The sequence below is a fragment of the Battus philenor genome, unplaced genomic scaffold (genome assembly GCF_028537555.1).
Source record: "Battus philenor isolate CCGP_79_NKW_IND1 unplaced genomic scaffold, ilBatPhil1.0.hap1 SCAF_21, whole genome shotgun sequence".
Classification (NCBI taxonomy): domain Eukaryota; kingdom Metazoa; phylum Arthropoda; class Insecta; order Lepidoptera; family Papilionidae; genus Battus; species Battus philenor.
Window position 1 is genome coordinate 13,087,993 of NW_027181684.1, and position 24,078 is coordinate 13,112,070.

A 24,078-nucleotide genomic window follows, 5' to 3' on the forward strand; every position below is an offset into this window, starting at 1 on the left:
TATGAACTGCTTTTCTGTTTTTCCGTTATTTTGAGACCCGTCTCTACTCGCACAGAGATAGCCCATCAGGAAAATTTTATTCTGCCACACACCGCACATCTAACAAAGCTCCCCCGACTAAAATACTTGTGTGTATAAATATAAAAATGAAAACGGTGTTTGTGTTTTATCAAGTTATAGCTCTTTGTGACACCAGCGAAACATTGACGGACACATTTTTGTGAAATGTAAGCATTTGAAAGATTTATTTTTAATACAAATACAATGGTTGAACTGTTTGAATTTGGAAGCTTGAACGCTGATGACCATAGATTGACCTTGCAATGTCTCATTTTGAAAAAGTTCATTTTTTTAACATCTTTCCAAAAATATTTACCAAGCCGTTTCAAAATGAGCTAAACTTTTTTCACAACGATTTATTTCGTTGGCCAGTTTCTAATACTTGTTCATTTTATTTGTACAGTCTTTGGGTATATTTGTTTTCCTGGTACAAGTTTCAGTGTTATTTAAAATAGTGATAAATCAGATAAGCTGTTTGTTGCTACTTCCAGGATAGAATAGTTCTTTTGTTTTGTTTATTTTTTTACTTCTTCTTTCTCAAAATTAAAAGGTGTTTTGGTCTTTTTAATCTTTTCGTCAATCTTGCTACGGAATAACCACTACACGAATTTGTTTTAAAACGACACAATCAAAACATTTACGAAATCCTACTTAAGTAAGAAAGGGACCAATATTTAGCCACTTCCGCACATGCAGTGGTAGTCGTGCAATAAAGTGCACCACCCGCCAGCCCGCTGATTAATGCGTATGCGGCAAACAATGTGAATCACACAACCGCCACCGCCAAATTACTCAACACGTGTTTGACCCCTCCACGGGGCATCTTCAGGAGTTATGTTACACCGATTAGTGCCAAACACAGAGTGAGTCAGTTTTCTATTGAAATCCTACCTGTCGGGCGCGATGCAGCGCACACTCATCACACTTATGTTTTTTTTTTTTTTGGCCCCCGCTATTGGGGGCCTCTCGTACCCCTATCTTGTGGTGGGACAGCGTCTTTTTTGGGCAATTTATTTTTTTTCACTTAGTTTTTTTTATTTCCGTTCTCTGCTTCCATTCTTCAAATGATCTTTCATTCCATTCTTTTATACCACATTTCTTCTTTCTTACCCTTTTGCTCTGTTCGTCTATCATTCTTCCCTTTTTTCTTTTTACATTTTTTGATTTATATTCTTATTTTACATTTTTTTTAACACATTATTACTTATTCTATAATTATTTCTATCACAGTTTTGTTTCTGTTTACGTTTTTAATCTGTTTGTTTTATTTCTTTCTATCGCCCTTTTGGCGATCTCTTTACAAAGGGATATGATCGCCTGTTTGTCATCGCCGCCTATCAGGGAGGCTATTGTCTTCTCCCTGATTTCAACGCCAGACCGGCACTCGAAGCCGTATCACACTAATGTCCATGACTCGCGGTTATCCGAGGGTGGTCAGGCCCGCGTCGCTCCCGACCGCCGAGTAATCCTGGCTTCGCAAACCTACACCATACTGCAATCAGGAAAATATAAACCTACACGGGTATAGCGTACGACATATTTGTAACTGAGATACGATCGACCAGCGTATAATTAAAATTTTTAGCTTACAGACCTCCTGTTTCCATGAGCTAATCAAATGCCAACGGAATCCCGTAAACTATCGATTTCAATAAGTTTTATACGTGCGAAGAAAAGAGAACACTACAAATATGTAACAATATGTAAGTAATTTAAAATTAACCCACCAAATAAACAAAAGGTTTAAATCAATGAAATATATTCTGTTCAGCTTTTCACATTTGTGTTGTACAAATGTACAAACCTTTGTAATTCATCTTATTTGGACGTCTTAGTTGGGAGACGTTATCGTCTGATTTCCCGACAGGGGTCAGGTTGTTTTTTCTTTCAATCAATCGCATCCTTTATCACTGGGATCTAAGGATAGACTTTTCCGCTAGCAATGTAGAGTAAATTAATAAACTATTTGCAGCTTTCGATAGATTTTTTAACATTACGTATAATGTTTTGGACAACTGCAGTACATGGTTATGCAGCTTCCGTTATGCTTTGAGAAGTTTAAATGATACAGCTGAATAGAGATATTATTTTTGTTTTGTATACAGGTAATTGGTTATAGATGAAAAAGCTTAAAAGGGGTAAATTAAACGCTAATTTGTCACCCTGTATAAAACCAACACTCTGAAATATGTTACATTAATTTATTTCTTCTATCGAAATGCGAGAAGCCAATAATTTCCACCTGGTGACCGACTGCACCATTCTTGGAGATGGAATTGGGTAAAAAAATAAAGGCTAGAAACAAGTCGCGGAAAAAATGTTTAAATCTCTTAAGACGTTGGTACACTATCAGTGGTATAAACTAAAATTCGTCGTAACTCTGTTTTGTTATAATTATAGTAATTACCAATTATATGTCAAAGTTGCTGACATCATTTCACGTATCCTTTTACCATCATTGTTTCGTCCGATGAACATCCATTGTTGGATGTAGGCCTTCACAGAATTCTAATAAGTTCGATGAGACCTGTTCTTCCATTGACCTTATTCCGGATCCCTTATACCCATCTGTGGTCTTTACTACAGGATCTTAAGGTCCCCCGGAAATCCTATTCTATCTATACAACCTTCTCACTGCCAAACCAATGAATGTCGTTAACTTTTGTTACGTCTATTTAATATTTTATCTGTTAAGTTCAAGTTAGTTTCAAGAAGCTGAATAGTTTGATTGAAATCAAAGTTGTGATGAGGATATTGTTATATCTATGTAGCCTTCTCACTGCCGACCCAATGAATGTCGTTAACTTTTGTTAAATCTATTAATATTTTATCTGATTAAGTTAGATTCAAGAAGCTGAATAGTTTGATTGGAATCAAAGTTGTGATTTAACTTTGTTAATATCAGTAGCTGAGCGTTAATCTGTTCGCCGGTAACGAGGTAATTAGCCGGTATGGGATTAAGCATTTGGTTCAACCGAATGTTTGCGTTGCGGCGAGTCGATACCGCTCGCTGTTTATTTATCATTCCGTTCAGCAAACACACAACGCGCGTGCGCAGTTTTCTGTGCCGGCTAATAACTCAAATAACAGATTACTAATATTTTGTAGCTAATTTCGAATAGCTGTATACATTACGCTACATTCATTATGAAATGCAATTTAAAGTTGGCGCCGTAGAGTTGAGTTTAGATTTACTTACGCTGTAATGCAAATAATAATTAAAACGATATTTAATACGTACATGCGTTTTAGTTAATAAGCGAGTGGGATCTAAATCAATTTGATAATTTTAATTTTAATTTTATTTATTATTATGCCGTATTTATTACAAGTATATATGCTATACATATGTATGTATATTTTGTTTATATGTACAGGCTAACTATCTGTTCTTTATTCCACAACTGTTTCCATACTATGATTGTCTGGAAGAAATTGCTTCGTGTGATTAAAACCTCCTAATACACGTTTTTTTTCTATTATGCAACTATATATATATCGGAGCTCTGTGGTTTCGAATGGCATCGACAGATGGCGCTGGTTGTACTTAAACGTATAAAAAGGGCACCGCGCGGTAGAGTCGACATTAATAAAGAAGAATCGACAACGACACGACATATATTTTGTAGCGTGTAAAATGAAGAGTTTTAAATTAAATTAAAATTTATTTGGTGGCAAAGATAGCATGGGACTGTATTATATATAACCGCTATTTTAAATAATATATATGACTATATTACTACCGCTATTACCTACAACTGTTATCTAAAGTACAATAAATACAGATGACAAGATGTAGTGTAATAAAAAAATTCTAAATTTAAAATAGGTAAGCTCAATGACTAAACGGTTATTTTGGCATAACTTTAAATAAAAACCTTCGGGGGAATCCCCATCTATTAACACTCGCAGTTAAATACAGCTCGATTTAATGTTTATGTAAATATAGTAAATAATAAATTCCAATTATCGTGACGATTCCATCCGCTTATCAAGCAACAGCTTTCGAATTTACTATTTTATATAAATTGTAATATATTCAACTATTCTTTATAAAAAAAATTTCATGTCGAAGGACATGGATCTATTAATAGATTCTATGAGATTTTAATAGATTTCAGTGAGCTCACTCGGTGTTTGGCACTGGTTGGTCTAACATCTCCTGAGGATGCCCCGTGGAGGGGTGAAACAAGTGTAGAGAAGATTAACAGTGGTGGTTGTGTTTCGCATTGTTTACCGCATGCGCATTTATCAGCGGGCTGGCGGGCGGTGCATTTCACTGCACTACTGCTGCATAGCGGAAGTAGCTATGTATTGGATCTATTAAATTTTAAATCTCTTCCAATCTATCCGAATGAAGTGTGATAGAAATCACGTAATGCGATTTTACCGAAAAAACTTAATCTTTGGATTTGAGCAGCGCAAGACCGGTCATCGTGGCAATCTTTGGGGGAGGCCTATGCCTTGCAGAACGCGTCTTACTACAACCGCTTTTAATTCACCTAAAATTTCTTGACTACATCATTATTTAAGTCGTAGGATGTTCACAGCTGGACATGTTTGCTCATAAATTCTGAACAAAGTCAATAGTATACAATCTGCATCCAACGTCTTTAAGCGACATCAATATTGTTTTTTTTTTTCTATCTCCCACCCCCCTGGCGATCTCTCGTTCCCACCCTTGTTAAAGAATCTCTTATATCGGAATTTTCTTTTGTCCTTCACAATCCCTACCTATCTTTACATTTCCTTTCCGTAATATGATTACGTAATGATTTGAAAAAAATATGATTACATGTCCGCCTTGTGGATGAATGTCCCATGCTGCGCTTACGTCTTGATCTCCACTTCGTCTTGAGGCATTGGCGGTCATCAGTTCTACGCGTTATGTGGTCTTCCTGCCCGCCTATCCAATGCCTTTCACTAATGTCACTTTTAAATTTTACATTTTTTAACTTTGTAGGTCTCTTTATAGAATTTGAATAAGACTGGCTGAAAACGGATCCTACCAGGTCATTTGTCCACTTAGTGAGTAAAAACTCTATGCAGCGTCATGTAATAACATAAAAGTAAATGAAATGAATTTTATCCATAAAAATTTTGCTAGCGTTAAATAAAAATGAATTTAATTTTATAAAAGGTTTTATAACGAATAAAGCCTTGACAACCAGCCCTCGACAAATGTCTCGTAGCTCGCTACGGCGGTGCCTCTACGAAAGGGCCTTAAGTAAACCTCTTGTGCTGTACGCGGTTTCGAGTTTGAACATTTACGTCAAAATAGTTGCCAAGTTTCTTCTTGTGTTAAGTAAAAAGCTTTAAACTCTTTTAATATTAATTAAAATGAAATGTAATGTTAGGTGAAATATAAATATGTATATTTTTAATGTAAATATTTATTTTAACGGTAAGTACATGTACTAGCAAATTTTTTTTTTTTATTTCTGATCCTTTTTTGCTTTTAAAGGAACTATATTAGTAAAGTAAATTATATTAGTTTATTACCAATTAGAAGCCTCTTATGATATGGATTATGGTGCACCGGAGTTCTTTTTGAGATTGTTAGAAAATGCTAAATGCAGATAGTTTCCTACTAGTTTCATTATAAATTTACGGGGTAGGTCCTATGTCCAGCTGTGGACGTCAAAGGCATATTCAACTCTGTTATAGCTACCAAATATTCATTTAACTTTTATGTATTTATAATTTTTAAACGGTTTTATTTAGTTCGACCCGTACGGAATTAGAAATTAAAATTAGAAATTAAAATTTAAGCACCTTCCCGTTGTCAGATTGATCCTTAATTTGGTACACACATTTAATTTAGATGACAATACAATGAAATAAAATCAATAACATTATAAATCTAAGATGGCCGCCAATACAAAATGGCGGATTATGTATTTTTACTTAACCCTCTCAATATGGGTATCAAATGAAAGGGCTACACTAGTAAAACACGATGATTATTTCAAAATTTAAAATTCAAGATGGACGCCGTTCCAATATGGCGGACTAGGTACATATTTTTCCACAACCACCACAATATGGGTATCAAAAAACCATTTAACTTAAAAGTTTTTTAAATGTATTTATTTGTACACTACACATTAACATGTTTAAATTGTATGAATTATTTAAAAAAAACACCTTTTTTATTTATTATCTTTAACGAAAGGTACGAGAGGGGGTGCAAAAGTAATGTCATAATGTGAACGCGCCTTAATTTTTACAAATGGCGCCAAATGTCACTGTGCTTTAACATTTATGATGTAGATATATTTTTTCACCGTTTACTGTTCTGTCATCCTTCACAAATTATATTTCTCCGTCTTCTTTCGTGCTTAAAATTATCTTACGTTTTTTACTGTTTACATACATCGCCACTGTACCTTTGCCACATTTTAAATCATTGTTATCTATATCCAATTTTTGTTTAATATAACTTATTTCTATTTTTATTAGATTCATTGCTTTGTCCTTCACTCGACTTTATGTTTAATTTTGACTTATAGCCTACCTCATAATTTTACCGGACCGTTATAGACCAAGACCCCAGTGGCCATTGTTGCCATAAATTGCCACTACAACTTTTCAATCTGCAGAGCTATGTTACTTCGGTTTTATATGATACATATTATAGATGATATGATACATATTATTCTAGTTGTTTTTTTATTTATCTAGTTACCAATAAATTAAATATAAATTTAAAAAAAAATTCGTACTCTCGCATTCAATTGTCGACTTATGAACTGATAACACAAGATCATCTCAGAATAAAACCTTTTTTACTTAGCATATTTAATGTTGCCACGCCAAAATGATTCCTATGTCGAGAGGGAGTAAAAGAAAAATCAATTGCCAAGTGAACACTCGAAAAAATTATGCGAATGCTACGAAAGCATCGTAAAGATTTGAGATTTGAGCACTCCACAACCGAAGCAATCACACTGATGACACTAAACCCTATCGGGGTCGGGACGCGCGAATAAAAACGGGAAAAAGGAAAACTTAATTCCGTAGGCTTAAAATATCGATCTAGATCTTACAAAATACTAGAAAGTTTTTATTCCTAAAATTGTTATTACATTCAAATTTATCTAAAAACTATCATTTTAATGTTCCTTTTAATTAAATCAATCATTATTGTCATATAAGAACGCCAGACGTACGTCTATTTCGTCTTTTTATAGCAACACGTACAAACACGATGTTTACAAATTTACTATAATAATTTTGGTAACTTAGATGTCTTCGCATTGAGAATAAATAGAGTTGTAAAAAGAAAATAATGAATGTTTAAATGCAATTTACCGAAGTCTATTATATTTCAGACAATCAATTCTTTTAGCTACCTTGTTTCTTCTGCGAAACTCTTCATTAGGTCTCATAGCATAGCTCTCATGGCATAGCCTACTCTACTCCTACTCTATTTTTTTTTATTTTTTTTTTTTTTATGACCCCCGCTATTGGGGGCCTCTCGTACCCCTATCTGATTTTTGGGACAGGGACCTTTTCAGCAATATTTTTCACATACGTTTTTATTTTCTTACTCGTCTTTCTTTCTTTACATTATCATTTCTTTCAGTCTGTTTTCTATCTTTCATTCAACAATTCATCTTTCTTTCTCATTTGCTCTATTCAACTTTCATTCTTTCCTCTTTTCTTATTACTAATTCCATTTTATGTTTTTATGTTACCTTTTTTATTTTACAATAATAACAATTTATTAATATTTTACAATAAATTTCTTACTCTATAATTATTTTTCATTTATCACAGGTTTATGTTTCATTTTGTCACTTTATTTTCTATTTTCTATTTGTTTATTATGTTTGCGTTTTGTTAATGCTTGTGGCTTTTTTGACTATTTCTTTACAGAGGGTTAAGAATGAACTTTTGAATTCCCCGCCTATCAGGGAGGCAATCGAGTCCTCCCTGATTTGCACGCCAGACCGGCACTCGAAGTCGTACCGGAGTCCCCCGAATGCGGGACACCGGGCCACAAGGTGGATCACGGTCTGGCCCACGCCCGGTTCACAGAAGCACGAGGGGTCCTCCTTGAGCTTAAACCTATAAAGGTACTCAGAGAACCCCCCGTGCCCCGTGAAGAGCTGGGCCGAGACCGCGTCCACCTCGATGCTGCGGAGCACGCGGTAAGCTGAGGCGGCGTCCGGGAAAAACATCCTCGTTACCGAAGCCGTCGTTCCTTCTACATACCTCCTGTTCCATTCGTCGAGCGACTCCTGTCTCAGTTGCCGCTTGACGAATGAAACAGGGCATCTCTCATATTCTGGTCGTCTTTTACTCTTCAGGGCCGCTTCCTTGGCAAGCTGGTCCGCCCTCTCGTTCCCCTCCATCCCCGCGTGCGCTTTCACCCAATACAACCTTACATCCTTCCCTTTTTCTCTCACTTTCATCACATTCTCCTTCACTCTTAACGCTAAGGGATGGAGGGTGTCCGATCTTGCGACAGTTTCGAGAGCGGACCGCGAGTCGCTCAGTACGGCGCAGACTTGCGCCGACTCGCCGGCCGCGTACCCTGTTGCCTCAGCTAGAGCCAGCAGCTCTGCCTGGTATACGGTGCAGAAGTTGCCCAACTTGAGTTTCTTTGTGTATGACTCTACGGCGCCCCGCTTGACGCAGAACGCCGCACCCACCTTATCCTCTATGCGGCTGCCGTCGGTATAAATTACCAGATCGGCAGCCGCGGTGGCAAGTCGGACTTCCTCCGCACTTTCCCCCAGACAGGAGAACTCCACACCAACTTGACCAGACGGGTGTGGTAGTCTCAGGTAGCTGACCGGTACCTCCAGGTCTCGGTCCTTTACCACCTGCCGGGAATGACCCTTTCTTATTTCAAATAAGCGGGCTGCTTCTTGGACCCGAAGGTCCAGGGGAAGCAACCCGGCAAGTATAAGGGCCGAGTGCAGGGACGCGGTCCTGTGGGTCCTCGCGATCTTCTGCGCGAAGCCCCGCTGGACCGCGCCCAACTGCCTGCGGACCAGCAGCTTCCTAGCCGCCGGCGCCCATGCACTCGCTGCATACAAAATCGTCGGCTCCAGCACCGCCAGATACATCGTTCTGATCACCTCCGAGTTCAGACCCCAAGATACCTTCGCAGCCCTGCACAGCTGACGATAGAGGCCCTGTGCCTTCTTGCTCACGTTCTTCACGTGACTGTTGAACGTGAGCCTATCGTCAACTGTGAGGCCTAGTATCCGGACCTCCCCAGTCCGGCCAAGCGGCTCACCTCCCATGCTCAGTAATGGGTAGTCGAACTTTAGCTTGTTGGTTAGCACCATCACCTTGGTTTTGTGTGGTGCGAACCTCAGCTTGTTCCTGATTCCCCACTCATGAACATGGGCGAGAACGGCGTTGGCCCGACTCGAGATGTCCTGGGCCTTCTGCCCCGAGAAGACCAGCACGACGTCATCTGCGAACGCCTGGCAGTGTGTCCCGGTCTTTGCCACCTCCTCCAGGAGAGGGTTGATGAGGAGGGTCCAGAAGGTTGGGCCGCCTACGGATCCCTGCACGCACCCCTTGGTGGTCTCTCTGGCCCACTCTGCCCCCGCGTACCGTACGGACACCTTGCGATCGCTAAAATAGCTGTCAACAAGACGCCGCAGATTCGCGGGGCAGCGAGTCTCTGCCAGTCTGCACCGTATAGCAGGCCACCAGGCGTTATCGAAGGCTCCCTCTATGTCCAATGATACCAGCACTGCGATCTCCTTCTCCTTCAGCCGGGTTCGCAGATGCTGGATCAGGTCATACAGGGAGTCTTCGGTACACCTCTGCGGCATGAAGCCGTATTGGTGGCTACTGATATACGGTGCAGTGTACCACCGGATCCTACGGACCATCATTTTCTCAAGGACCTTGCCGAGAATCGGCAAGAGTCCGATGGGCCTGTAGGATTTCGGGTGCGTGTAGTCCTCCTTGTCCGGCTTCCGCAACGCTACGACCACTGCCTCCTTCCATCTCGTGGGGAAGTGGGAAAGCGCGAGACACCGGTTGGAGAGCGCGAGGTACAGAACGGGGTCCACGGCGACGGCCGCACGGCAGATGTCCGCGGTGAGTCCGTCAGAGCCAGGTGCCTTCTTGGCGTTGAAGGTCGATACGGACCATCGGAGCTCCTCCATCGTAAACGGGGGGTCGCATGTTCCATCATGGTCCCCCGAATTGACTTCATCGGCTTTAGCTCTTACAGTTCTGTGGTCCGCATTGTCCTTCCCGGGGTCGTCCTCCGGGAAGAAAACCTCCGCCAGCAACCTGGCTGATCCCGCTGCGTCCAGCACTTTACCTGACTGGACGAGGGGGACGTCCTCTCGCCTCACCTCCGTGCGACGCATCACACGGTGGATCCCGTCCCACATGGTCTCGCGATCCTGTCTCTCACAGAAACGCTTCCAGCTATGGGTCTGAGCGCGCCTCGCCTCAAGGCGGTATGCCTCCTTCGCGTCGCAGTACTCGCGCCAGACCAGCTCCTTACGAGCCGGCCTCGCGGCCCTGATCCTTCTCTTCTTCCTCAAGACATCCGCCTTGAGGAGAGAGAGCTGTTCGGACCACCAGGGCAATTCCGTCCTCTTCCGCTTGGAGACCTTCGGCAGGACCAACTCGCAAGCGTCCCTCACGGTTTCCACATACCGACCGACCGTGCTGTCCAACGCCCCCTTTTCGGTGATCTGATTTACCTCGGTAGGCGTCAGACAGCGATCCGATAGCAGCCGAGCGACAGTTCGATGGAACTCGCCCCAGTCTGCCCTACGGGTAGTGTACTGCCGTGTGGTCCGCTTGACGTCCGTGCCTTGGGACCTCTCAAACTTCAGATTGAACACAATTGCCCTGTGGTCCGACGAGGATATGTCGTCCACGAGGCTCCAGCCCACCGCTCGGTCGAGCAGGGTGGTCGAGCAAGCAGTAATGTCGACGCGACTGGAGTAATGCTTACCGCCCCGATACGTATCAAACGTCGGCTCAGACCCCTGGTTCAACACGTGCACTCCCAGTTGGTCGAGGGCGGCTGCGACCTCCTCCCCCCTTCGGTCCGTGGACCGGCTACCCCACCAGGTGTTATGCGCATTGACGTCGCCACCCAGTACCACGTTGGCAGTCCCCAAGCCCTCCACGGCCGAGCCGATCCGGTCCAGGTATGGTCCGACGGGCGTATTAGGCTCCAGGTAGACGGACACCACCCCTATCTCCCAAGCCCCAGTCCTCAGCCTGGCCACAGCAACGTTGCCAGACGTGAGTTGGGGACATTGAGTGATATCGATAGTGTCGTCGAATAGCACAATGGCCGCCTTGACAACCTCCCCGTTGCCTCGCGCGACACATTGTACCACCCTTGTCCCTGGGTAGTGCCTCATCTCGCCAATAGCGCCGATATACGGCTCCTGGACCAATGCGAACGCCCAGCCTCTCTTCGGTGCTTCGCATATCAGCTCGGCAGTAGCGAGCTTGGACCTTTGCAGGTTTAGCTGCGCCACGCGGTACTGGTGGTGCCCCGTGCGGAGAGTGCGGTGAGTCACCTGGGTGCCCTTAGCAATACGCTACGGACGCCCGTGCAATGGTGTCCCACTTTCTCCGCACAGGACAGTCTTCGTCGAATGCGCCGTGGTCCCACCGGTCTGCCTTAGCTAGTCGGCAGTTCCGGCAGGCGGGAGGTTTCCCGGCTTGCCGATCCGGACACTCGGCGCGTAGGTGCCGGCCACCACAATGGCTGCACCGGTCTTCGCTCTCTGTGCAATGCCGTTTGGTGTGGCCGTAACCTAGGCACCGAGTGCACTGGACTAGCGGGGAGTGATCATGCACCCGCACTCGCTGGAGGTCCACGTGCATGTAGCCCGCAGCCGTCAGCCGTCCCCAGAGCGCAGGCGACACGCGCATGACCACATGGATCGTCTGCACATTTCGCGCCCTCCTCCTGAACCTTACCTCCGCCCTCTGATCCTCCTCAGAGACGTCGACCAGCAGGTGTTTATTTTGGGTCTTAATGGCCTTTACTATTTCTTCGTTAGTATTATAGGCCATTACGTCTCTGAGCAGCACCAGTGGGTCCTTGTTTTTGACCTCTGCAAGGTTCAGGTCCTTGCCTGCCCTCCTCAGCCCCTCACGCACCCTCTCCAGCTCGACCTCTGAGCCGCAGCCCAGGATGACCCGACCGTCCCGCACCCTGCGGATCCGGTCGACCCTTATGCCGGTCTGGGTGGCGTTTAGGGCTTTCCGTATTTTTCCCAGGACCTGCTCGCCCGTGTCGGTCCCCGACGAGACCGCCACCGAGTGCTTAGGTTCGCACCCCGGTGGCGGCCTTTTTGCCGGGCCGGCCGCCACGCTCGCGTACGTGCCAGGAGGCTTCGGTTTTTCTTGTATTTTTACAGCCACGAGAGACTCCCTCAAGCCCTCCAATTCTTTGGTATTGGCTTCAAGGAGTCTCGCGTGGCTGTCTAATTTCTTAAGGAGCTCGCACTGGCTCGCCGGCAGGGGGTTTGCGGGTGGATCCTTCACTACTGCTTCCACCCGTTTCGCCCCGCTCGCCGGCTGCTCTACTGGACCCCCTTTTGGGTCCTGGGTTCTCTCTCTATGTGCGAGCTCCGCCACTCCTACTCTATTGCTCTCTGGATGACTTTGCCTTCACCTTCTCTAGCCTTCACAAATAAGCAGTTTCAGTGTGTGTACGATAAAAGAATTCTATTAAAAGAAAGAAGAAGTTCTATTGAAAAGTAGAAAATAGAATTTAATTGAAACTTTCTATAATAGCTCGTTGCAACTCAAAATAGGTACATTTGCTTGTCATTATCGCACATTAAGTCATTAAATGAAAGCCTTATTTTATGTTTATTTAGTGACTGTATCTTACATTTCATAGAATATAGTTACGCACATAGACTAGATTATCGTTTATCGACTTTATATTATGATAATTTTTAGTTTTATGAAACGTCTAGCCAAGGGAGTCCTTATTTAATTGTGTTGTACACGTGCGTTTTCTATTATTTTCGACTTGAAAAAGGTCGTTGTTTTGAATTTACGAATAATTAAAACAATGTTTGTAATAACTCTAAACGCGCCGGAATTAACGAGGTAACCGCGGACGAAGCGAAACGAAGCGAACAGGATGTGAGCTTCGGGAACAATGCGAGGCTCTACCCACCGCGGAGGGCGGGCGGGCGGTAAACTTTCTGACGGAGCTTGTTTACGAATTTCAAATTTTTATTTGTTAAACAATTTTTTTTTCGGTAGCAACCTCCACCTTTTTACTTTATATTATATTGATATATATATATATATTTATATATCAGTGTAATATTAACAACGTAGTATTATTTAAAAGAGTCGCTTGAAGTTAAATTCACACGACTACAATTTTAACAAGCTTTTATTTCTAATTAAAAATATAATCACTTTTATTATCAACAACCTTTTGCCATCTAGTATAGAAATCAATGCCGGAGCGGTAAAAATTAATCGGTTTTTCTGTAAAATATGTCGACAGAAACGACATCACTTTTTTCTCATCATTTTTTTTCTTGACCCCTTAACACTTCAGGGACGACACTAATATTATTTTATCGTACACGCTTCCTATACAAACACTATTTGGATAATTCAAAAAAATCTAAGTGATAATAACTCTAAATGATTTTAAAAAGCTAGTTGTTTTATTGCTTACCTGCTGCATCTAAAATCGTACGAATCGTTGCACAAACTTATATATAACTTGTAAGTAGGTATATATATGCAATAATAAATCATAATCACATTTACCAACAATAATATCTAAATATTTAAAGACAACAATAAGAAACAGTGGACGTAATGAATACATGTAAAACATCTTTTATGTATTTGAAAACACACATTAGAAAATCCACGTTATTTGAAAAATAAAAAAACCTTGCAGAATTTGATGTCGACTTTTTAGATTAGAACACGTGTGGGATATTAGGGTTTAAGTAAAAGGATGTTGATATACCAGAGTTCAATTTGATTCTAATTTCAATCAAATGAAACTATTCTGGAATTCTCCTCGTAAACGGTTACTATCAAATTGGGCTAACAAATGTAATCAATTTGAGATATCTTACAATGGCATACTTTAACTTATTAGTAAGAGAATTTTAATGCGTTCTGATCAGAGAGTCCGCAGTTAATTCTTTTTTGCTTTCAATTTTTAGTTAACACAGAGGTAGAGTAATTAATTTCCAAGCTATATAACCACTTAAAAATACTTTGTAATCTTATTGGATTGTTAACAAGTTTTTGTTAGTTAACTTGAATTTATAACAAACACGTAATTGGTACAATCAGTTGGCATGGTTCATTTTTGGTTACTTATTTAACATAATACACTTAAATGATGATGCAACTAATTATTGAAATTTCACGTTTTTATCACCGGTGTTAATGATAATGTTCAACGCATAATGACGCGATACGGCTAAGCCGGCGGACAATAACGACGTACTGCAATCTTAACGCAAAGGAACTATAAGTAGAAAAACAAAGTTTAATATTTTCTAAGTTCTCATAATCTTATTGAAATCTGTCAGAAGCGAAGCTGACAACGTGCTCCGTCACTGTCCAGTCTAAAATGGAAAGGCATTCTTCCAAGTTTTCCATTATTATGTTGCAGTTGAAACTAACAGTGTTAAGAGAGAATTTATCTTACTATATTATCAAGTCATAATATACACGCAAATATATATATATTTTTACATGCATCTTTGAATCGACAATCATTTTAAGATTAGATGTAGCAAGCAACCATCTCTGTGGCTATCGTGTGTGGTGGTATATGACCATATGATCCGCTGCAAAGAATATATATGCCTCTTTCAAAAATGTATATAGGGAAATATACCATAATCGCTACAATTGGTAAATAGATCGGCGATTTCAGTGTGGTATTATATTGTAGTTGCAATTCTATATAACTAATGTATAAAGTGTGAATTATACATGTTTATATACTGAGAATAGAATCCGCGATCTGTGATCCCAAATTTTGACTTTCCACCGCTGGACTGGTAGTCCAAGCTTAAATTTATGAAATAAATATATAACAAATATTTACTTATTAACCAATATATCGTCACCCGAGGTAAAAGAGCTCTGTTACAATTTTAATCAGATTGTGTTATCAGCGATAGAACACAATTATTTAAATAAAGAACAATGCATTACGAATTAGCGGATTTAAATCACAGAAGTCACAGTGGTCGCGGTAGAAATAAAAACAAGAGCAGCCAGTGTTTCTCGTTCCTTACGCGATGCCCGCCTAATTAACTATTTGCGGAGTCGAACAGTCGACCGGGGTCTGCCCCGCGCGACCACTTGCGCGATAAACTTAAACTCTAAAGCCGGACGGAGCGGTGCAGTGTTACTTATTAAAAATATAATGAATTAGTTATATTAATACTTAAATTAATTATAAATTCAAAAGCCATTATAGAAAAATATTACACAAATACAGTCTACATTTCAATTGTCATATTAAAAAAGGTTTTATTTCGATAAATATAAGAAATAATATAAGAATTCTGAAATTAAAAATGCCCGCGCATTCTTCTTCGTTTATTTCCAAATCTTTCACCACACAGGCAGTTCGATTGTGGAATGATTTACCGCTGAATATAAGACGTGCTAACTTACTACTTATTTTTAAGAAGAATTTTCATATTAAAAAGGTTTTATTCCGATAAATATATGCAATAGATTACATTTTATTTAATGTTTAACATATTACGTGTTTAACTTTTTAATATCTCGTAATAAAATTGAGCTTTGCTGGCGTTCTTCTAGTCTATCTGATGTTCACAAACAATCAGTAAATTTGATACATAGTGAATAATAAAATAAATAAATAAATATTTCAGATAGCGTTGGAATGCAGCCTTTTTATTATGTTCTATGTTCCACAGATATTATCGTGCCTTTGTTTTTTACATTTACTTTTAATACTTACTTTTAATTATATACTTTTAATAATATTTTTTTTGCTAACGTGCCTTACTCCTTACTTACTGTGTTTAAGCAAAAATTACAATTTTTAATAATATTGCTACATAAAAAGCCGCTATATGTGAAAGTTCTCGCGGACGTCGTCACAACGCTCAACCGTTTGCTCGTCTCGCCCACTCGTCTCGCTCACTCGCACGGCGTGCTCTATACGCGCTCTTGCTTGCGCCTGGCAGGTAGCCAAGGCGCAGCACGTGCGCGCGCGGCTGTTGCAGTTATCGGGGAGTCGGATTTGAACTAGGGAACGATGCGCAACCGCTCGTAGGCGCATTATTCATTTTCCGGGCACAAATTATGTAAATTATTCAATAAACGTTTTTTCCACATCACAGATTTATATTTGTTTAACTTTGTTTTCATAGTTTTAAATAGGAATAAACAAGGGCTAAGTTTGATGTATATATACACTATTACTTCGAACTTTTTGTTGTTATTACCTGCAATACCTACCGACTCTATGAAGAAATGTGGTCTTCTTCTTACCCTTTGACATGTACCATAGTTATTTCAAAAAACATTATGAAATTTTTTCACCCATCACAATAAAACTAAATAATTAGTATAAATAATTTAGTTTTAATTTGAAAAGTAAGCAATTTATTATTATAGAGATCCACCCAAAACCTAGGCCCATTATTGCGGCCGCTCCATTGGGAAATTCAGTTCAGGCTACGTTTAGTTACAATAAGTACTCGAATACATCATGCGCAGATGTATACAATTGTATTTACTGACAAAATTAACCAACTGTTTCTGGCGATGTATTGTCTATAAAGGTTAAAATAGGTGAATAGGTTTTTAACCTTTTTTATTATTGTATACTGTAAAAGCATTGCACGTGAAATGTAAAAATTAATAAATTTTATCGCATTGTCTCCAAAAATAAAACTAAAACGAATAACAAGACATTATTATCACCGTCATTCTTGAAACTACATCGCTGAAAAGTTCCAACATCTACGGATCACCTCGTGTGCAATTTGATCTTGCTGGGAAACTCCAAAGAGAATCTTCTTTTTAGCCGATGGGCGCCCACTGCAAGGGATAGGTCATGGGTCTCCCTCAAAGATCACGAAGATGACCGGTCCTCTGCTGCCCGCATGCAGCGGTTTCCCTCGAACTTAACTATGTTGTCGGTCCACTTACTGGGCGACCTACCCACGCTGCACCTATCGATTCATGGCTGAAGAACCTGTCGACCTCATCATCCATGGGTTCCACGAGCGGCGTGCCCCGCCCACTGTCATTTTAGACGAGCAATTCTTCAAGCTACGTCAGTGATATTTTTCTTCTGTGAATCTACCCATATCTGATTCAATTTCGAAGCAAAATCCCGAGCATAGCTCTCTCCTTTTCTCTCTAGGTGACCTTGAGCCTTCTTACGAAGCTTCTCATAAGTTGCCACTTTTCGGATCCGTGTGTCATCACGGACAACAGACATTGGTCAAAGACCTTTGTCTTCAGAAATTGCGGTATTTTGGACGGGAAAAGATTTCGAAGCTTCTGGAACGTTGTCCATCTAAGTTGGAATCTCTCTTGAAGTTGGACTTACCAAGTTGAATGGATTATCTCAGGTATAAATAATCATCTACAATTTCATATCAAAGTGTTATAAACAGTGAAAAAAAAAACAAATGAACTAGGTTCATATTACTGAATATATGACCACGAAATTTATCTTTGTCTGAATCGATGTTTTTGTTAATTAAGTAATAAATAAAGAGATTACTCTTAAATACGTTTTCATTGGATTGCGACAAGCTAATAATAGTGCAGTATAGAATAAAGAAAAAGAACAATTGCTCAGTTCACATATGTTAAAATAATGTAAAGAAATCCTTACATGTTCCATCGTTCGATTTTTAAACGGAGTACTAAAAACAAAAAAATGAATAACTGTTTAGTTCAACGTATGTTAAAACACAGTAAGAATCCTTACACGTTCCATCGTTCGATTTTTAAACGGAGTACTTCACCGAGCCGGCGATATCTACTTTAAATATTATGAACGTGCTCACAGAGGGCTGCTTGCTAGAGGTTAGAGAATCCGACGACAAACAGCGGCCGCCCGAGACGAAAGCTCTTCGATACTCAATTTACGTTTCAACCCGATCGGCGTACGTGTATCATCACTGTGTGAAAAAGGAAACACAATTCTAGACTTCATACGGTATATAAAGTATTTTTATATATATTTTTATGGCCTCAACTAATGGGAGCCTCTGGTACAATCTCTGTCTTGTGTTCATAGTCTTTTTTTTATCTAAATAATTGATTCACTCTCTTTTCTTATTAATTCCTCACTCTTCTTTTACTCGTTTCAATATCTCCGACTTGGTCCTCATTTTGCCTTCACATAATCTTTCATTCCTTTTCATTCACTTACCTTTCATGCATCATCTATATCCATCTATACTCATCTATACTCTGTGTTTGGCACTGGTCGGTGTAACATTACTCCTGAGGATGCCCCGTGGAGAGGTAAAACACGTGTTGAGTGATTTAACGGTGGTAATTGTGTAATTCGCAGTGTTTGCCGCATGCGCATTTATCAGCGGGCTGGCGGGCGGTGCACTTTATTGCACGACTACTGCTGCATGGCGGAAGTAGCTATATATTGGTCCTTTTCTTACTCATCTGTATCCTTTACCACTTTTTTACAATTTTCTAATAAATTATTTTGTTTATCTGTATTTTTAGCGATTATGCTAATAGTTTTAGATTTTTATTGTTGTACTTTATCTAGATTTCAATTTTAGATCTTATATTGACAATATAGATAATGCTTTTTTAAACTATAACTGCATTGATATTATCTTTACTTTATTTATGTTTCTTTTGGTGTCGAAGCTAAATAGAGTTTTAACGAGAAGGGCTATAAAAATTTAATGGTGGTTCATTGGAGGTAAACATTTCTCAAGAGGCAACTATGACTCGGTAGACACAGCACGGATAGGCATATTAGGAGGATTGACATCATACTTAAGGTCGCCGGAAGTCACCGGATGCGTGCAACGAAAAAACTAGACATTTTGGCAATTTTTCAGGCAATCTATGTCTTTCAGTGGACATCTATCGGCTGAAATAATGTTGATAATCATACTTTCTTCTCGTTTTCAAGCCTGCTCCCACCACAAGGTATAGGCCACCCCAAAGATATTTGTGAAGAGATATACCATACTTGTCACACTTGGCAGCTGGAGTTAAGATAGCAGTGAGGTTTAACGGTATGTAGAGGGCGCTTCTGCGCATAGTCTAGGCGTTCGTTTGTGAGCAGTGGTAATTATATATGACGAATACATGAAGTGTGTGAATCGAACCCCCGACCTATGATCGCGAGTTTAAGTCTTCCACCACTAGACTACCATAGATATATAGTTAAGGATTGCGTTATTAAAAAACATTGTTGTGTGTGTATCATTACCTGAAATCTCTGCAAGTAATACCGTGTAGAGTACAAAAACATTTTGTATGTTGAACCAATACGACCCACGCAAGCAGTAAGTAAATTATTTCCCTGGGCATACGGTAGAAATTATTGGCGAATAATTCAGAAAGATAGATACTTTGATGGTATTATGTACAATAGATTTCGGCCCGTTCAAATGGAATTCGTACCTCTTGGGAGAAAAAGTCAAATATTGAGTTATATTTTATTAAATATCACTCCCACGTGAGGTGTTCGGATTATGTTGTTTACTTCGTTCCACACGTGAGGTGACATTGAAAGTTTTTTTTTAGAATACCAAAAATCTATCAAAGTAACAACTTTATTAATTATATTTAGTTTTTTATAATACCTCTCTTCACGATCTCGTTGTACAATCAAAAAACATCTTTGCATCTCTAAAGAAATTGCCTTTGAGAAGTTAGCCCACTCTTCTTCAAAGATCTTTTCTTTGAGTTTCTTCGGCTACTTGAAACTATATCTCTCCTATACATAGGCTTCACCATAAGATATCTATGGAGCTATACCATGATCGCTACGCTGTACTGGTGGGTTGATGATCACAGTGTTTTATTAAGGTACGCAGAGGAAGCTTCTGCCCATCCTGTGGAAACTTGTGTGAGCAGTCACTATCCCAAAAACTAATGCACAGTGTGAGTTATACAAGGAGTTATACAAAGTTATAAAAGGTTGTATCCCCGGAATCGAACCCACGATTTACGATTGTAAGTCTAAGTCCATTACCACTGATCAATATATAAATCATTTGCTGTCAATTAGTGATACATTCTATCCAAAAATTAATGTTCAGCATTGTAAATTGTACCACTGAAATATGAGGGTCATAAGGGCCCTTGCCTCTAACATTTTAGCTCATAAACGCCCAGAGATATCTTGTGGTGCATATACTATAATGGTAACGATTGACCAGCGGTGTTTCACCCCTCCACGGGGCATCTTCAGGAGTTATGTTACACCGATTAGTGCCAAACACAGAGCCTTCAGGTGTTGAGTAATTTTGCGGTGGCGGTTGTGTGATTCGCATTGTTTGCCGCATACGCATTTATCAGCGGGCTGGAGGGCGGTGCACTTTGTTGCACGACTACCACTGCATGTGCGGAGGTGGCTAAATATTAGTCCTTTTCTTACTTAGGATGGAGTTCTGCGAGATAACGCCTGATTCCATTAAATCTAGAAACTTGTTTATGAGCAATGTCAATTCCATATAATTAATGCACAGAGTGTGAATTATAAAAGATTTCGTTTCGGTAATCGAACCCGCTTCGATCACAAGTCCAAGAGTGGCTACCACTGCTCATTAAAAGCTAAAGATGTTCTTTATCAGTTGATGTAATTAAGTTCATCGTACCACTTGAGATACGATCTGTGGCTTCACACCAGTCTACTGCCTTCACACTTTATGCTTCTTGACTTCGAATAAAGGAAACTGCTCTTCCGGTTCTGAAGTCGACGACAATTCTCCACCGAATTTCATTCATATTTAGAGAGTAGATAAATAAACCATTTTCGTTTAACCTTTTCAATGTAAATAAATAAACGGTCTTTTTTCTTCTTCTTCTTTTCAGCCGATGGACGCCCACTGCAAGTCCTGCGCTGCCTGCCTTCAGCGACTTCCCATGATCTTAACCACACGATCATAGTTGGTAGACAATGCCTTCGACAGTAAGGTAGCCGTTATATGTACGTTGTATAAGTATTCAAAGAAATATTTTTAAATTAAAATTTTTAATCAAGTAAAAGGTTCGATATGTTCACGATAATACGAAATTTCATTGTTAAAATATGGAATGGATTTCTTTTTTTACTGTTTTACTTTGTTACCATTGAAGCGTTCAGAAAACTCTTTTCGGATTACATTAGGAGTTAAATTATGAATGGCGTCAGAAACATTTTAGAGGCGTTACATTTATTTACGGCATACTTACGGATTTATTTACGTTTCGGGTAATATTATTTGAAAATCTTTTTTATATTTATTACAAGTGTTGTTTGTCTAAAATCAACGATATTGATCTTTTTAACAAAACATTATAGAACTATATGTGATTATAAAGACGGGATATATCAAAGAACTTAGGTCTAGTTACTTTAGTTTTACAACATACAGTCTGGACTTACAGACTAGTAGATTTGTTCATGCGTTAAAAAATATGAATTGTTTTACTTATAATTTCAATTTCCAACTGACAACTTACTTACTTACTCCGCTGGCTCAGTGACCCAAAGTGGGTCTTGGCCTACAAAGCGAGAGACTTCCACTTTCCTCTATCTTGCGCCATCGTCTGCCATTGGTTGATATTCAGCGATACCTGGGTCTACCCACTCGTCTTCGACCCCTCGGTTTTTTCAGGTACGCTACCTTCACGCTCCGATCCGATGCCATTCGCTCCAAGTGACCAAGCCAGCGGATTCGTTGAGCTTTATATTCGCCAATGATATTTGGCTGTGCTACTAAAGTCTCAATATCGGCATTCTTTCGGAGCCTCCAAGATCCGTCTTGATTTCTCGCTGGTCCCAAGATCTTCCGCATGATTTTGCGTTCCGTCACTAGCAGTTTTTGTTCTTCTTTCAAAGTTAGCGTCCAAGCTTCACAGCCATACATCAATATTGGTCGTATTACGGTTTTGTAGATACGGACTTTTGTACTTCTGCTTAGGAGCCTAGACACTAGAACCTTGTGAAGTGCTGCACTGCATCTCAGCGAGTTCTGGATACCGAAATCGATCTCCTCTTCTCTGGCTGACAAATGTTAACAATTAATAGTTAGTGTGATGTAAATAGGCGATATATATTAACATAAGCGCAACAACCTCCAGGCTAGTTACGTATACATAGAGTATTTAAATTTTTATATTTTCTTCTGGTAATCGCTGCAAAGTCATTTTATACATCGCTACCGCTGTTCATGATTTAATAGTCTTGATGCTAGCAAATTTGCGTTTACAGCTATTCTTGAGCAGTGGTAACCTAGCGGGGGATGTCTGAAACTTGTGATCGTAGGTCGCTGGTTCCTGACATCTACCGTGGTGGTATTATGGTACATAGAGGGCGTTGCTGTTCATCCTTTAGAATCTTGTTTATAAGCAGTGGCGGTCCTATATAATTATTTAAGATTGTGTCGTGAGAATCGAACCGGAGATCTGTGATCGAAAGTATCAGTTCTTACCATTGGGCTATCACTGTTCATTACAGGCGTTACCTCGCGGAAGTCCATCGTAAGTAAGAAAAGGACCAACAAGGAGTAATTTGGATTCGCATTGTTTGCCGCATGCGCATTTATCAGCGGGCTGGTGGGCGGTGCATTTTATTGCACGACTACCACTGCATGTGCGAAAGTGGCTAAATATTGGTCCTTTTCTTAGTTATAATGAAGGTGTATACATAAATTTGTGAAGAATCCAGTATTATCTATTTCAGTAAGTACAACGCATAATAATTTCTTCAGAATAATCGTTAACGAATGCCACAGGGAAAGAAATCCTTTCCAACAATACAACAAAGACATCGCAAATCGTCTCCGTATCGCTCTGTAAAAAGGATTGACGGCAGCGAAGCGGGGTTGGCCTAAATGAAGACAAATGTCTTGCGTCCGGCGATTTCGGACCCCGGGACGTGAGAGGGAGATGTCATTGCTATGGAAACGGAGTTAATCGCTCCAACACTACTTAAGCCAATAACTTCGTTACTCTATAAATTTTACTTGCGACAATTCGACAAGCAGTAAACTAAAAATCAAAATTGAATTTTTGTCACGATACACATAAAAGGTGTTTGAGATCATCAGAGAATCTGAAATTAAAAATGCCGGCGCATTGTTTTTCTTTCACGGTCAAATATTTTACCACACAAGCTGTTTGATTGTGGAATGATTTACCGCTGAATATAAGACGTGCTAACTCACTACCAATTTTAATAAAATGGTTAAGAAATATTTGCTAGATCAATAATTATTTATACTGTAATTAATTATTTTACTTTCTCTATTTATTTATTGTTTCTAAGGCAAGTGCTATCTGAAACATTTTGATGTTTTTATTTATAATTATATATATATATATATATATATATATATATATATATATATATATATATATATATATATAATAATAATTATGCGTTATATTGTATTTAGTATAGGTATATTATATACATAAATTTCTAAGCTCCTATGTCTGTATGTGTGTCTTCTTTCTTACTGCCTTATGTTACTGTCTATCTGCAATAAAGTAAATAAATATATAAATAAATAAGTGTAAATGCTAAATACATATGTATGTTTATGTATGTATCATTGTATATATACTTGTTTTATCTATTTGTACAAGTTAACTATCCGTTATTAATACATCTACTGTTTCTATACTATGGTTGTCTGGAAGGAATTACCTCGTGTAAGACCGCCCACTGTACTTTTTTGTATACTATTATACAATAAAGAATATTAGCTTAACTTAACATATGGAATATATGTAAGTATATCATAAAAACATTTTCGTTCGTAAAAAAGAAGTTGTTTTACTGCGATTTTT